Source organism: Rattus norvegicus, chromosome 16 (genome assembly GCF_021556685.1).
Source record: "Rattus norvegicus strain SHRSP/BbbUtx chromosome 16, alternate assembly SHRSP_T2T, whole genome shotgun sequence".
Classification (NCBI taxonomy): Eukaryota; Metazoa; Chordata; class Mammalia; order Rodentia; family Muridae; genus Rattus; species Rattus norvegicus.
The window spans coordinates 90914552-90931173 of record NC_141549.1 but is presented as its reverse complement, the minus strand read 5'-3'; positions in this window follow the sequence as shown (position 1 = coordinate 90931173).

Below are 16622 nucleotides of genomic sequence, written 5' to 3'. Positions count from 1 at the left end.
TGTTTCTTTCTGCAGGCACTCAGCGCTATGAGTTTTCCTCTTAGCACAGCTTTCATTGTGTCCCATAAGTTTGAGTATGTTGTATCTTCATTTTCATTAAATTCTAAAAAGTTTTTAATTTCTTTCTTTATTTCTTCCTTGACCAGGTTATCATTGAGTAGAGCATTGTTCAATTTCCACGTATATGTGGGCATTCTTCCCTTATTGTTATTGAAGACCAGTTTTAGGCCGTGGTGGTCCAATAGCACGCATGGGATTATTTCTATCTTTCTGTACCTGTTGAGGCCCGTTTTTTGACCAATTATATGGTCAATTTTGGAGAAAGTACCATGAGGAGCTGAGAAGAAGGTATATCCTTTTGCTTTAGGATAGAATGTTCTATAAATATCCGTTAAGTCCATTTGGCTCATGACTTCTCTTAGTCTGTCTACATCACTGTTTAATTTCTGTTTCCATGATCTGTCCATTGATGAGAGTGGGGTGTTGAAATCTCCCACTATTATTGTGTGAGGTGCAATGTGTGTTTTGAGCTTTAGTAAGGTTTCTTTTACATATGTAGGTGCCCTTGTATTTGGGGCATAGATATTTAGGATTGAGAGTTCATCTTGGTTGATTTTTCCTTTGATGAATATGAAGTGTCCTTCCTTATCTTTTTTGATGACTTTTACTTGGAAATTGATTTTATTTGATATTAGAATGGCTACTCCAGCTTGCTTCTTCTGACCATTTGCTTGGAAAGTTGTTTTCCAGCCTTTCACTCTGAGGTAGTGTCTGTCTTTGTCTCTGAGGTGTGTTTCCTGTAGGCAGCAGAATGCAGGGTCCTCGTTGCGTATCCAGTTTGTTAATCTATGTCTTTTTATTGGGGAGTTGAGGCCATTGATATTGAGAGATATTAAGGAATAGTGATTATTGCTTCCCGTTATATTCATATTTGATGTGAGGTCATGTTTGTGTGCTTTTGTTCTCTTTGTTTTGTTGCCAAGACAATTAGTTTCTTGCTTCTTCTAGGGTATAGCTTGCCTCCTTATGTTGGGCTTTACCATTTATTATCCTTTGTAGTGCTGGATTTGTAGAAAGATATTGTGTAAATTTGGTTTTGTCATGGAATATCTTGGTTTCTCCATCAATGTTAATTGAGAGTTTTGCTGGATGCAGTAATCTGGGCTGGCATTTGTGTTCTCTTAGGGTCTGTATAACATCAGTCCAGGATCTTCTGGCCTTCATAGTTTCTGGCGAGAAGTCTGGTGTGATTCTGATAGGTCTCCCTTTATATGTTACTTGACCTTTTTCCCTTACTGCTTTTAATATTCTTTCTTTATTTTGTGCGTTTGGTGTTTTGACAATTATGTGACGGGAGGTGTTTCTTTTCTGGTCCAATCTATTTGGAGTTCTGTAGGCTTCCTGTATGTCTATGGGTATCTCTTTTTTTAGGTTAGGGAAGTTTTCTTCTATGATTTTGTTGAAGATATTTACTGGTCCTTTGAGCTGGGAGTCTTCACTCTCTTCTATACCTATTATCCTTAGGTTTGATCTTCTCATTGAGTCCTGGATTTCCTGTATGTTTTGGACCAGTAGCTTTTTCCGCTTTACATTATCTTTGACAGTTGAGTCAATGATTTCTATGGAATCTTCTGCTCCTGAGATTCTCTCTTCCATCTCTTGTATTCTGTTGGTGAAGCTTGTATCTACAGCTCCTTGTCTCTTCTTTTGGTTTTCTATATCCAGGGTTGTTTCCATGTGTTCTTTCTTGATTGCTTCTATTTCCATTTTTAATTCCTTCAACTGTTTGATTGTGTTTTCCTGGAATTCTTTCAGGGATTTTTGCGATTCCTCTCTGTAGGCTTTTACTTGTTTATTAATGTTTTCCTGTGCTTCCCTAAGTGTGTTCAGGTCTTTCCTGAAGTCCTCCAGCATCATGATCAAATATGATTTTGAAACTAGATCTTGCTTTTCTGGTGTGTTTGGATATTCCATGTTTGTTTTGGTGGGAGAATTGGGCTCCGATGATGGCATGTAGTCTTGGTTTCTGTTGCTTGGGTTCCTGCGCTTGCCTCTCGCCATCAGATTATCTCTAGTGTTACTTTGTTCTGCTATTTCTGACAGTGGCTAGACTGTCCTATAAGCCTGTGTGTCAGGAGTGCTGTAGACCTGTTTTCCTCTCTTTCAGTCAGTTATGGGGACAGAGTGTTCTGCTTTCGGGCGTGTAGTTTTTCCTCTCTACAGGTCTTCAGCTGTTCCTGTGGGCCTGTGTCTTGAGTTCACCAGGCAGCTTTCTTGCAGCAGAAAATTTGGTCTTACCTGTGGTCCCGAGGCTCAGGTTTGCTCGTGGGGTGCTTTCCAGGGGCTCTCTGCAGAGGCAGCAACCAGGAAGACCTGTGCCGCCCCTTCCGGGAGCTTCAGTGCACCAGGGTTCCAGATGGTCTTTGGCTTTTTCCTCTGGCGTCCGAGATGTGTGTGCAGGGAGCAGTCTCTTCTGGTTTCCCAGGCCTGTCTGCCTCTCTGAAGGTTTAGCTCTCCCTCCCACGGGATTTGGGTGCAGAGAACTGTTTATCCGGTCTGTTTCCTTCAGGGTCCGGCGGTGTCTTCGGCAGGGGTCCTGCCGCTCCTGGGCCCTCCCCCACGGGAGCCCAGAGGCCTTCTACAGTTTCCTCTTGGGCCAGGGATGTGGGCAGTGGTGAGCAGTGTTGGTGGTCTCTTCCGCTCTGCAGCCTCAGGAGTGCCCACCTGACCAGGCGGTTGGGTCTCTCTCTCACCGGGTCTGGGAGCAGAGAGCTGCTGCGGGCCGGGATCCGCGGGTGTGGGACTTCCGGTAAACACAGAACGTGCCCGGTTCTAGAGAAATTCTGCTTCCGTGTGTCCCAAGCTCACCAGGCAGCTTTCTTGCAGCAGAAAATTTGGTCTTACCTGTGGTCCCGAGGCTCAAGTTCGCTCGTGGGGTGCTGCCCAGGGGCTCTCTGCAGCGGCAGCAACCAGGAAGACCTGTGCCGCCCCTTCCGGGAGCTTCAGTGCACCAGGGTTCCAGATGATCTTTGGCTTTTTCCTCTGGCGTCCGAGATGTGTGTGCAGGGAGCAGTCTCTTCTGGTTTCCCAGGCCTGTCTGCCTCTCTGAAGGTTTAGCTCTCCCTCCCACGGGATTTGGGTGCAGAGAACTGTTTATCCGGTCTGTTTCCTTCAGGGTCCGGCGGTGTCTGTGGCAGGGGTCCTGCCGCTCCTGGGCCCTCCCCCACGGGAGCCCAGAGGCCTTATACAGTTTCCTCTTGGGCCAGGGATGTGGGCAGGGGTGAGCAGTGTTGGTGGTCTCTTCCGCTCTGCAGCCTCAGGAGTGCCCACCTGACCAGGCGGTTGGGTCTCTCTCTCACCGGGTCTGGGAGCAGAGAGCTGCTGCAAGTGAGATTTTTAAGAACATAAATTTCCTTTGAAGACAATCCTGTTGAATGGAAACAAAATGGTACTTTGTATCTACATTAGGGCATGTATGTCATACCTACCGTAATCTAGGACTTTCTAGACTCTTCTAGTACTTACTCAATCTTCATAAAAGCCACAGAGGAAGTTCTGTAGTATCTTCTTCACTTTACAGAGAGATCAAATAGTCTGTCAATGACACCATAAACACTAAGAGTAGGATTTAATCATTCCACAACCTTAGGCTTTATCAGAGATGTAACACATAGCTTTGATTATTGGTTTCATCTACAATTGAGTAATTGTAATTCTGCTGAGTGCATGAATCTTCTGATCCCTTTGAAATGGCTTATCTCTCTTGCTACATAATGCATCATCAACACTAGTAATTGACTTTTGAGCCCTTTTCTTTCTTCTTGATGGTTGTATCTCAGTAATTGGATGATAACTGATACAATGTGTTTCTTTAGTTTTACAGAATCCAGAATACTTGATCACCTTTAGATAACACTGGAAAGTATAACAACTTCTTTATTCTCTCATGAAGGATTTGGAGGGGAACACCCATAGAGAAGGGGAGGGGGAGTTAGGGGGATGTTGGTATGGAAACCAGGAAAGGCAATAACATTTGAAATGTAAATAAGAAATACCCAATTTAATAAAGATGGAAAATAAAATAAATAAATAAAGGTAATATTTAAAAACTATCATTATATCTTACTGTAAAACATGACATTTTGACTACTAGATCGAAACAGATGGCAAACGCTTCATGATATAGAAATAGGCAAAGATTTCTTGAACAGTACACAGACACCAATAGCTCGGTACATAGTAGCAACAAATGATAATGTCATTTTATGACAGCAAAGGTCTGCTCAGCAAAGAACGCAGTTATTAGAAAGGATATATCCTTTAGAATGAAAGAAAACATTTTTCATCTATTCATTTTAAATAGAATAACTATTTGGAATATATGAGGAGCTCAAAAATCTTTTACACCAAAAGAAAGTACAAAAAACCTTTGTAGGCAAATTGAACTGACACATCTCTTAAGAATAAATGGCCCATGATATTTATTTCGGGAAACTACAAATTAAAAGTACACTGAGACCCAATCTAATCTTCTTATGAATGGCCCAGGACTTCGAATCTGTACCAATCTTGTAAAGAACCAGAATTCAGTTCCCAGTACCTACATCATCCAGATCACAATTGTCTATGACCAAAGTCTAGTGTGATGTATAGCTCCCAAAATTCACCTTGCACAAAGCACATATTTAGTAAAAAAAAGAAATAATAAAAATAGAAGGGCTAGGCAGAGGGACCTTGGATGAAAGAGTCTGGGAGGGGGTTCTGGAGAGAGACAGTGTTTGGGATGTAAACAAACAAAGAAAGAAATGGAATCCAAATACACTGAATGTAAGCCAGTATAATGATAAGGGAAGCCAAGTTAGAAGTTTCCCCCAAAATTAAAAGGATTATAATATGTTTAAGTTGTAGCCTGTTTCAATAGATTACGAAGTGAGTGAAAGTCAGTAAACAAAAGCCATGCCTGCATACAAGTGTTCATTGTGCTTAGAACAGGTGAGTAATGGGGTCAGCCCAGGTGCCTGTCAGTTTTTAAACAAAGACAATGAGGTATTGGATATTACAGAGCTGTAGAGAATACAGAAATATGACAGTTATAAGACAATGAATCAAGACAAAGATCATAATGTTAAGTGAAATAAGCCAGGCTTGAAAGCAGAGTGGAGAGTATTGGAGAAGAGGAAGGAGGCTAGGTTTTATCAGAAGGATGTAGTGATCAAATACATCTCAGAGATGCTGGAGATTGTCATACTAAAATCTGTAGCTCTGTGTTTAGTATGTGAACATAAAAATCTTTCATTCAAATATGTACTTTATAAGGGAAAGTTGTAAAGTGTAGCCATAAATTTATCAAACATTGAAGTCAGTGAACTCTATTTAAGATGTAGTTTCTGATTTTTTTTAGTTTTATTTGGGTTTATTGCTGTTTTGATGTTGTCTTGTGATAGAGTCATATTACAGGATTCATTTGTGGTTTTATTTTGTGCTTTTTGTTTTGTTTTTGAGATAGTTTTTTTTCTTTTGTTAGGCAGGTCTGATATCTCTGCATATTAACTTGAACTGTTGTCTACTAGGACTATTTTTATAAGAAATGATTAATCAAGCCTGGACTTCTCTTAGATTGTACAAACCCTGTAACATTATCTAACTGCAGAGCTATGAGGTCCTATGCCCTCTCACTTGTCTCAAACATTTTATGTTTAACTCTCTGGAGTATTTAATTGATTTTTGTTTATTTTATTTTATAAATAGATATAGAGGTAGAGACAGATGTTCGCTCACACACAGTCCTGTCCTCTACAGGATAACAAATGAAAATACCATTTGTTATTTTTGAAGCATAGAATTCAATTTAATCATGAATAGCAAACATCCTGATTGTGTTCTGAACCCAGAGTAGGCATCACGTAGACCCTACTGATCTTTGCTACCCAGCCATCCTAGGATTGGTCAAAGTTTTCTGAGGCCCTTCTTCATATCTTTAACTTGTCCCTGCCCCACAAAATAGCATGAGCATCTCACATGTTGGTGAATGAGTTAATGGAACACAAACAAAAAACATCCAGGGAAAATTACACTGAGAACAAAGGGTAAAACACAGGGAGCCCAGAATCCCAGGTAGGAGACCATTTCCTCCATTACACAGTTTTTAGGTAACAACAGAGACGTAGGGAAGAAATATTGCCCTGTGAGAATATAAAGTATTATACTCTAAATAACATTTGCATAGCTTAGTCAGCCACTGGATGTTTTCTGCTCTGGATGTTTTGTTGGAAGAGTGCCATTCAAGACTTTTGTACTCGAGGTGGAAAGGAGAAGCCTTCATTAATGCTCTTTGGAAATGGATAAAATTGTAAAAAAAATACAAAACTAAAGCAGCAGATTGTATTATCCTTTCAGGAGGTCTACCACCATGACAGCTTCTACATGTTTTCTTGCAGCTACCACAATTCTGAGTGCTTAAAAATCAGAAGCAATCTAATAATGATAAATTCAAATAATGATGTCTAATAATTTAGTTGAATGTTGTATAAAGGAAAATTTGTTTTATAAACAACTAGTTCTCCTAAGTAGAAACACAATACATATGCACAGAAATATGCACATACACACATATCTATATGCATATATAATTACATGTATACATACATAGCTAATCTATAAGCACATGTGTATACATATATCCTGGACACTCCCTTTAACACACATATGTATCCAAATAATTGTATATGCATGTATGTGTGTTTACGAAAGGATAATAATAACCATAGCGCATGTGTTGTATATGCATATATATGTGTATTGATACATATTCATAATTATTACACATTTAAGTGTTCTGGGCATGTCAATCTTTAAATTTTGAGGGAAAGTAAATCCTTTGTAGAAACACAAGGAAAAAATACACAAGTGGAATATTCCATTTGGAGTTACCTAAGTTAGGTGCTGGACATCAAAGTGGGGTATTGCAGCACACCCTAAAGGCAGTGATGTGGTGCCAAGCTGGGGGAAGGCTGTTTTCCACCCACAGTTGCTATCATGTGGCAAAACCAGGCCTTACCACTCAGCAAATGTTCCAATAACAATAAACGCATGAGTAACTTACAGAAGATGGTGTATACTTTGCCTTCAGTAACAACTATGTTCTTAACCTGGAGCTTGCTCAATAATGAGACTCTGGAAAGAAACAGAAGCACTATGGATTCACATCCTTTCCCCCACCTGATGTGTTCACACATAGTTCAAAGCAGCTGGAGCACCAGAGTGAAGATGAAATACCATGAAGATTCCATCCATGTTCTTGGAAGGCCTCCACATTGCTCAAGCCATCACTCCCAATTAAGACAGAGTGCGCTGCCTTCCCATGCGAACTACAGCCTGGTAGCACAATATTTGGAATGCTTTGAAGTCCCAATTGTCTCATGGCACCTTGCCACCTAGACATATTTTCATCATAAAACAGTGTAGTAGGCTTCTAGAACCAAGGGATGGAGAATTCTCCAGTAAGAAAGGCTCTTTCTTTTCTTTTCTTTTCTTTTCTTTTCTTTTCTTTTCTTTTCTTTTCTTTTCTTTTCTTTCTTTCTTTTCTTTTCTTTTCTTTTCTTTTCTTTTCTTTTCTTTCCTTTTTTTTTAAACCTTATGTGAACTGTGGAAGGCATCTACAGATTGATTCATACTTAAAATGAGGCACTCCAAAGAAACATTTGTGGTGACTTATTTTTGTCTTAGGATGACCCATAGTGTTTTCACTCCAGAAGCACATGTGGATTGATGTGTTTCTACCTGTAAATGCATGTGCTTTCCTGCATACATATGTTACCTTCTTATTGAATGATAATTAAAACTTGAAACATAATAAAAGAACAGAATTAGAAAAGGAAAGCTGTCTTGCCAACTGATTTAAAAAACTTGCAGAGAATTTACCTTTAACATGTTATATTTTCACCTAAACAGGAACTTACAAGTTACAACTTCTGTTATACTCAATATTATTGCCTGACCAGTCAAAAGATTGATTTTAAGATATTAAATATTTAACCTGTAACAGGTCACTTACTGGAAAATACAGAGCACTTAAATTTAGAAAAGAATTCAGAGCAATAGAAAGGTTTATTAGTTGTTGCTGGGGTGTGCTGTGTGAATGAGGCTCAAGTAAGATGCCTGTTTTGTTTTAGTTTCTTTAATTAGTAGGCAGTAATCAATACAGACCTTCCTAGCTAATGCAAACGTCAAGTGATGATATCCATTCCACTAATTCAGGCAGCATTTGCCTTTACAAAGTACTGAGATGGCAAGGCAAGGAGAAAACAAACCTATTGTATTTTACAATTTGTCCCCTGTATAACGCATCCACTACTTTTAATCTGTACAGAAGCTCATCTACCCTAACATACCCCCCCAAACTAAAAGAAGGTATTGCTGTAAATGTCTCATTTCCAGTGTTTGATCCTGGGCGGTCTCTTTAATTAATAATAACTGGCCAGTTATATTTGAAATGACATGAAAGGCCACTTTAAAATTTGCAGTTTGCTTCTACAAGTCCTTTCCAAATGCCAGTTGAAGCCATTGGGTTTTTCGTACAGTGTTTTGAAATGTCTGTACTTGGCTATCTACTTGAAAGGCTGCACATCACCTGTGGCCACATTACAACATTTGTGGATGCCAGGCTAAGCCTTTTGTGTAGGCTTGCAGGCATTTGGAGGGAGCCTTGATCCTTAATAACCACACAGTGTGATCTGAACTGGTGCTCCTCACCTGCTTCTCTTATCTTATTTGCCATCCTCAAGAACTTTGTGCTGAAGTAACTACATGCAGTAAGGTTCACTCTCCATTGGGAGGGACCAGAGAGCTGGTACTGACTGTTAGCCATGGCATTGTTCTCTTTGAGATAGCAATACATCCAATTTTCTTCAAGTAATTTTTAACTGGAAGAAATCATATTAAAATAAAAGGAAACTGTATAAAGGTGCAGAAACTGAAGATGAGTGGAGATTTCCTGTTGAGTGAGTGTGGCGTTTCTGGATTCCCCCATTTTCTTTTATTACCAGAAATGCCATAATTCTAGACAACATTCTTTCCCTCCTATGCTTCACCTCAGTCTGTAGAACTAACCAGCTGAAATTTACAGGTAAATTAAGAAAACCCTAACTCTGGGGCTTTATATAGATTCTACCACTATGGTTCATATAATTCTCCTACAAAGCACAGCCTTATTGTGAACATAAATCAACTTGTCCAAAAATACATGTTACAAATATAGTTGGGTAGTTTCATTGGTATGCATTTGCTAAACTTACGATATAATATTTGTACTGCATTAATCACCTTTGCTGCCTTTATGCAGTCATACCGAGGGAAAGAGAAAAAAAAAAACTCTAGTTTCTTTAAATACGTGAGTTATATAGCTCATACATAGTTGGGCGCATACAGTAATATCTAAGGCATGATCTCATAGGGATTCAACACTTTAAATATACTTATTTGCCTTCTAGACACCACCATACATCATATCATGTACCGAGAAGGCTATTCCCTGAATATATCATTTAAGAATTGGATAGTATACAATCAGATCTCATTTTAACCTCTTTTTTTATTGCTTACAATCTTAACTATTTAAAAGAGTATGATTAGACTTATGAATAAGTACAGCTTGTTGCTTCATTTTTAACTGAGGCATTTTCAGAAGAAAGAACAAAGGCAGCGATAGTTTTAATGAAGACAGTCTGTGCTGAGAAAAAAACCAGCCAGCCAATCAAAGCCCCATGAAATGGCAAGTGGTTGCCTTGACATGGGAATCACTTAACCATGTAGGTCTCTGGCTCACAAAGTAAATTCTATGAATGTTCAACATATGCTCATATGCTCTATAGTAAATCAAGGTATAGAAACATTAGCTATAAAATTATTTTAAAATATGTATCGCAATGATGAAATATAGAAAATAATATTTTAATTATTTGCAATAAATATTGGGGTGGTGACCACCTATAATGGGAGCTCTGAAGAAATATAGGAAGGGGGACTTAACATTTCTAAGTAAGCCTTAGATTCATGTCTGCATAGTGAATTTGAAGCCAGCCTAGACTGCAGAAAATCCTTTCAAAAAATACCAAACCCAAAATCTAGACATACACTTTAGTAGAAAAGACTTTCCTAGATTGTCAGTAATTATTCACCATGTTTCCCTTTGCCTTCAGAAGAAATCTTCTTCCCATCTTTTCTTTTTACCTTCCCCACTCCTCTCCATCCTCCCTCTTTTCTCTTCTTTCTTCCCCCACCTCTCCTCTCCTGCATCAGTCCTCCTACCCTTTAATCCCCTCTCTCTCCTCCTTTTCACACTCTTCTTCTTACATTGGCAGGGAAAACCACAAGATCTTGGTATTTAAAAAAAATTAAGTAATGTGAGCATTAAATTATGTTAAAGACTATTATTAAGATATGAATTAAAACACAAAATTTTCGGTTAAAAATCAGCATTTTGTGCCTCCACACAGCTCTACCTCCATGTGTCAAGCATTTTGGATAATGTTGAGACTTTCATTAGTTATACTTACAACTCTTACACTTAAGCACAAATATTTCCCACTTTTTTTTTCTTTTCAGAAGTTTGTTGACTACAATAATAATGAGCCAGGCTATTCTAGAAATAAGCTGTGAATTTATTTGGAAAGTAATGTTAACATTCGCCAATTAGCATTTACAATTTTATTGCAGTGATGGTTTTACCACTTTATAAAATTAATAGAACATGACTCTTATTATTTTCTTTTAATTTTTTAAATTTAATTTTAATTACATTTTTCTTTGCATTTCCTCCCTAGAATCCCTCTCAAGTCTCACACTTTGCTGCCTCTAAAATTATTGTCCTTTTTTCCCTTTTAATTCTCATTCTCTCTCTCTCTCTCTCTCTCTCTCTCTCTCTCTCTCTCTCTCACACACACACACACACACACACACACACACACACACTTTTAAATCTTCAAATGATCAAAAAACAAATACAAGAAGACTAGATCAGTTGTGGCTGTACAGGCCAATATTTGAGACTTTGATTCATGCCCATCATAAATTTGAGGTGAGTCTAGACTAATTGTCAAATTCTGTTGGGTTTTTTTGTTTGTTTGTTTGTTTATATAAGGGTGTTCGTCTACCCACCACCCACGTATGTGCCCTGACATTTCCCTACACTGGTTATCCAGCCTTGATAGAAACAAGGGCCTCTCCTTCCACTGATGCCCAACAAAGCCACCCTATGCTACATATGCGGTTGGAGCCATAGGTCCATCCAAGTGTACTCTTGGGATGGTGGTTTATGCTTTGAGAGCTCTGGGATGGGGGTGGGGGTTCTGGTAGGTTGATAATGTTGTTCTTCTTATGGAGTTGCAAACCCCTTCAACTCCTTCAGTCCTTCTCTAACTCCTCCATTGGGGACACTGTTCTCAGTTCAATGGTTGGCTACAAGCATCTGCCTCTGTATTAGTCAAGCTCTTGCAGATACTCTCAGAAAACAGCAATTTCAGGCACCTGTCCACATGCACCTCTTGGCATCATCAATAGTACCTGTGTTTGGTGACTGCATGTGGGATGGATCCCTATGTGTGGCAGTCTATGTTTGTCCTTTACCTCAGTCTCTGCTCCAGACATTGGTTCCATATTTCCTCCTGTGAGTACTTTTGTTCCCCCTTCTAAGAATGACTGAAGCATTCACACATTGGTCTTCCTTCTTCTTGAGCTTTATGTGGTCTGTGAATTTGTATCTTGGGTTTTCCAAGTTTTGGGCAAATATCCACTTATCAGCAAATGCATACCCTGTGTGTTCTTTTATAATTGGATTACCTCACTCAGATGATATTTTCTTGTTCCATCCATTTTCCTAAGAATTACATGAAGTCATTGTTTTTAATATTCCATTACGGAATATTAAATGGAATAATATTTCATTGTATAAAAGAACCATATTTTCTGTATCCAGTTCTCTGTAGAAGGACATCTATGTTCTTTCCAGCTTCTGGTTATTATAAATAAGGCTGTTATGAACATAGTGGAGCATGAGTCCTCATTATATTATGGAGCATTTTTTGGGTACATGCCCAGGAGCGGTATAGATGGGTCTTCAGGTAGTCCAATTTTCTTTCAGAAACCGCCAGACTGATTTCCAGAGTGGTTGTACCAGTTTGCTATCCCACCAAAAATGGAGGAGTGTTCCTTTTTCTCTACATCCTTGTCAGCAATGGCTATCATCTGAGTTTTTATCTTAGGGATTCTGGCTAGTGTGAGGTAGAATCTCAGGATTGTTTTGATTTGCATTTCCCTGATGACTAAGAATGTTGAACATTTCTTTAGGTTTTTCTCAGTCATCTGATATTCCTCTGTTGAGAATTCTTTGTTTAGCTCTGGAGCAAATATTTTAATAGGGTTATTTGATTCTCTGGAGTCTAACTTCGTAAGTTCTTTATATATATTGGATATTAGCCCTCTATTGGATGTAGGGTTGTTAAAGATTTTTTCCAATATGTTGATAGCCATTTTGTCCTAATGACAGTGTCCTTTGCCTTACAAAAGCTTTGCAGTTTTATGAGGTTCCATTTGTCTATTGTTGATCTTAGAGCATAAGCCATTGGTGTTCTGTGCAGGAAAGTCTTCCCTATACCCATGTGTTCAAGGCTATTCCCACTTTTTCTGCTATTACATTCAGTATATCTGGTTTATGTGGAGATCAATAAATCAGGAGGCCTTGAACTTTGTTCAAAAAGATAAGAATGACTCGATTTCCATTTTTGTACATACTGACCTCCAGTTGAACCAGCACCATTTTCTGAAAATGCTGTCTTTTTCCCAATGGATGGTTTTAGCTCCTTTGCCAAAGATCAAGTGACTGTGGGTTCATTTCTGGCTCTTCAGTTCTAGTCCACTGATCTATCTACCTGTCTTTGTACCAATACCATGCAGTTTTTCTCAAAATTGCTCTGTAATACTGCTTGAGGTTAAGGATGGCGATACACTCAGAAGTTCTTTTATTGTTGAAAATACATTTCCCCTTCATGGTGTTTTTTGTTATGCCAAATGAATTTGCAAAATGCTCTTTCCAGGTCTATGAAGGATTTAATTGAAATTCTGATGGGGATTACACTGAATCTGTATGTTGCTTTTGGCAAAATGGCCATTTTTATAATATTAGTCCTGTCAATCTTTGAGCATGGGAGATCTTTCTATTTTCTGAAAACATCAATTTCTTCTTCAGAGTCTTAAAGTTCTTGTCATATAGATCTTTCATATGCTTGGTAAGAGTCACACCAAGGTATTTTATATTATTTGTGACTATTGTGAAGGGTGCTGTTTCCTAATTTATTTCTTAGCCTGGTTATCCGTTGAGTAGCAAAAGGGTATTGATTTGTTTGAGTTAATTTAATATCCAGCCACTTTGCTGAAGTTGTTTATCAGGTTTAGGAGTTTTCTGGTGGAATTTTTGGAGTCACGTAAGTACACTATCATATCATCCACAAATAGTGATTTTTTGATTTCTTCCTCTCCAATTTGTATCCATTTGACAACAAAAGGAGGGATTTTTTGTTGTTTTATTTTGTTTTTCTATTTGCTTGGGCTAGGACTTCAAGTACTATATTGAATAGGTAGGGAGTGTGTGCGCAGCCTTGTCTAGTACATGATTTAAGTGGGATTGCTCCATTTAGCTTGATGTTGACTACTGGTTTGCTGTTTGTTGCTGTTAATGTGTTCAGGTATGGGCCTTGAATTCTGGATCTTTCCAAGACGTTTAACATGAAGGGTTGTTGAATTTTGTCAAATGCTTTCTGAGCATCTAATGAATTGATCTTGTGTTTTTTTTCTTTGAATTTATTTATATAGTGGATGGATTTCCATATATTGAACCATCCCTTCCATGCCTGGTATGAATCCTATTTGATCATGATTGATGATCATTTTGATGTGTTCTTGAATTCAGTTTGTTGTGAGGACTTTATGTAATATCTTTGCATCAATATTTATAAGGGAAATTGGCCTGAAGTTCTCTATCTATATTGAGTCTTTTTGTGGTTTCTGTATAAGCATAATATGGCTTTAAAGAACAAGTTGGGTAGTATAATCTTCTGTTTCTACTTTGTGTTACAGTTTGGACTGTATAGGTTTGAGGTCTTCTATGAAGGTCTGATAGAATTTTGCATTAAACTCATTTGGTCCTTGCCTTTTTTTCTTTTCTTTCTTTCTTTCTTTCTTTCTTTTTTTTTTTTTTTGGTTGGGAGACTTTTTTTTTTCCGGAGCTGGGGACTGAACCCAGGGCCTTGCGCTTGCTAGGCAAGTGCTCTACCACTGAGCTAAATCCCCAAACCTGGTTGGGAGACTTTTAATGGCGACTTCTATTTCTTTAGGAATTGTGAGAATATTTAGATGGTTTAGCTGATCCTGATTTAAGAGTGGTACGTGGTTTCTGTCTAAAAAGTGTCCATTTTCTCCAGATTTTCAAGTTTTGTTCAGTATAGGATTTTGTAGTAGGATCTAATGATTTTTGAATTTTCTCCATTTCTGTTGCCCTGTCTCTCTTTTTTCATTTCTGATTTTGTTAATATGGATACTTTCTCTGTGTCCTCTGGTTAGTCTGGCAAAGGGTTTATCTATCTTGTTGATTTTCTCAAAAACCAGCTCCTGGTTTTGTTGATTCTTTGTATAGTTCTTTTTGTTTCTACTTAGTTGACTGCAACCCTTATTTTGATTATTTCCTGCCATCGAATACTCTTGGGTGTATTTGCTTCTTTTTTGTTCTAGAGCTTTCAGGTGTGCTGTCAAGGGACTAGTGTATGCTCTTTCTAGTTTCTTTTTGGAGACACGCACAGATATGAGTTTTCCTCTTAGCACTGCTTTCATTGTATGTCATAAGTTTGTGTAATGTTGTGCCTTCATTTTCATTAAATCCTGAAAAGGCTTTAATTTCTTTATTTCTTCCTTGATCAAGGTATCATTGAGAAGAAAGTTGTTCAGCTTCTATGTATATGTGGGCTTTCTGTCTTTTTTGTTGTCATTGAAGACCAGCCTTTGTCTATGGTGATCTGATAGGGTGCATAGAATTATTTCTATCTTCTTGTATTTTTTGAGGCCTGTTTTGTGACTGATTATATACTCAGTTTTGGAGAAGGTACCTCGAGGTGCTAAGAGGAGGCTATATTCTTTTGTTTTAGAATGAAATGTTCTATAGATTCCTGTTAAGTCCATTTGGTTCATAACTTCTGTTAGTTTCAGCGAGTCTCTCTTTTGTTTTTGTTTCCAGGATCTGTCCTTGATTAGGGTGGTGTGTTGAAGTCTCCCATTATTATTGTGTGAGATACAATCCATGCTTAGAACTTTAGTAAAGTTTCTCTTATGAATGTGGTTGTCCTTGCATTTGAAGTGTAGTTATTCAGAACTGAGGTTTCATCTTGGTGGATTTTCCCTTTGATGACTATGAAGTATCCTTCCTTATCATTTTGATATCTTTCGGTTGAATGTCAATTTTATTTGATATTTGAATGACTACTCCAGCTTGTATTTTGGTACCATTTGCTTGGAAATCTTTTTCCCAGCCTTTTACTCTGAGGTAGTGTCTGTAAAGTGTCACTGAGGTGTGTTTCCTTTATGGGTCTTGTGTAGGTATCTAATCTGTTAGCCTACGTCTTTTTATTGGGGAATTGAGTCCATTAATGTTGAGATACATTAGGAACCAATGATTGCTTTTTCCTATTATTTTTGTTTTTAGGTGGAATTATGTTTGTATGGCTATCTTCCTTTGGGTTAGTTCAAAGAAGATTATGTTCTTGATTTTTCTAGGGTGTAGTTTTCCTCCTTGTGTTGGAATTTTCCATCTATTATCTTTTGTAGGGCTGTATTTGTTGCAAGATATTGTGTAAATTTTGTTTTGTCATGGAATATTTGGTTTCTCTGTCTATGATAATTGAGGCTTTGGCAGGATATAATAGCCTGGACTGGCATTTGTGTTTTCTTAGGGTTTGTCTGAGACGTGTCCAGGATCATCTAGTTTTCATAGTTCCTATTGAGAAGAAGGTGTAATTGTGACAGGTCTGCTTTTATATGTTACTTGACATTTTTCCCTTACTGATTTTAATATTCTTTCTTTGTTTTGTGTATTTTGTGCTCTGACTATTTTGTTACAGGAGGAATTTCTTTTCTTGTCTAATCTATTTGGAGTTCTGCAGTTTCTTGTATATTCATGGGCATCTCTTTCTTTAGGTTAGAGAAATTTTCTTCTATAATTTTGTTGAACATATTTACTGGCCTTTTAATTTGGAAAACTTGGTTTTTTTCTCTACCTATTATTCTTAGGTTTGTCTTCTCATTGTGTCCTGGATTTCCTGGATGTTTTGGGTAAGGAGTTTTTTGCATGTTACATTTTCTTTGACTATTATATCATTGTTTTCTATGGTATCTTCTGCCCCTGAGATTCTCTCTTCAATCTCTTGTATTCTATTGGTAATGCTTGAGTCTATGACTCCAGATCTCTTTCTTACATTTTCTCTCTCCAGGCTTGTCTTTTTGTGTGATTTCTTTATTTGTTCAATTTATAGTTTTAGATCCTAGATTGTTTTATTAAATTCTTTCACCTGTTAATTGTGTTTTCC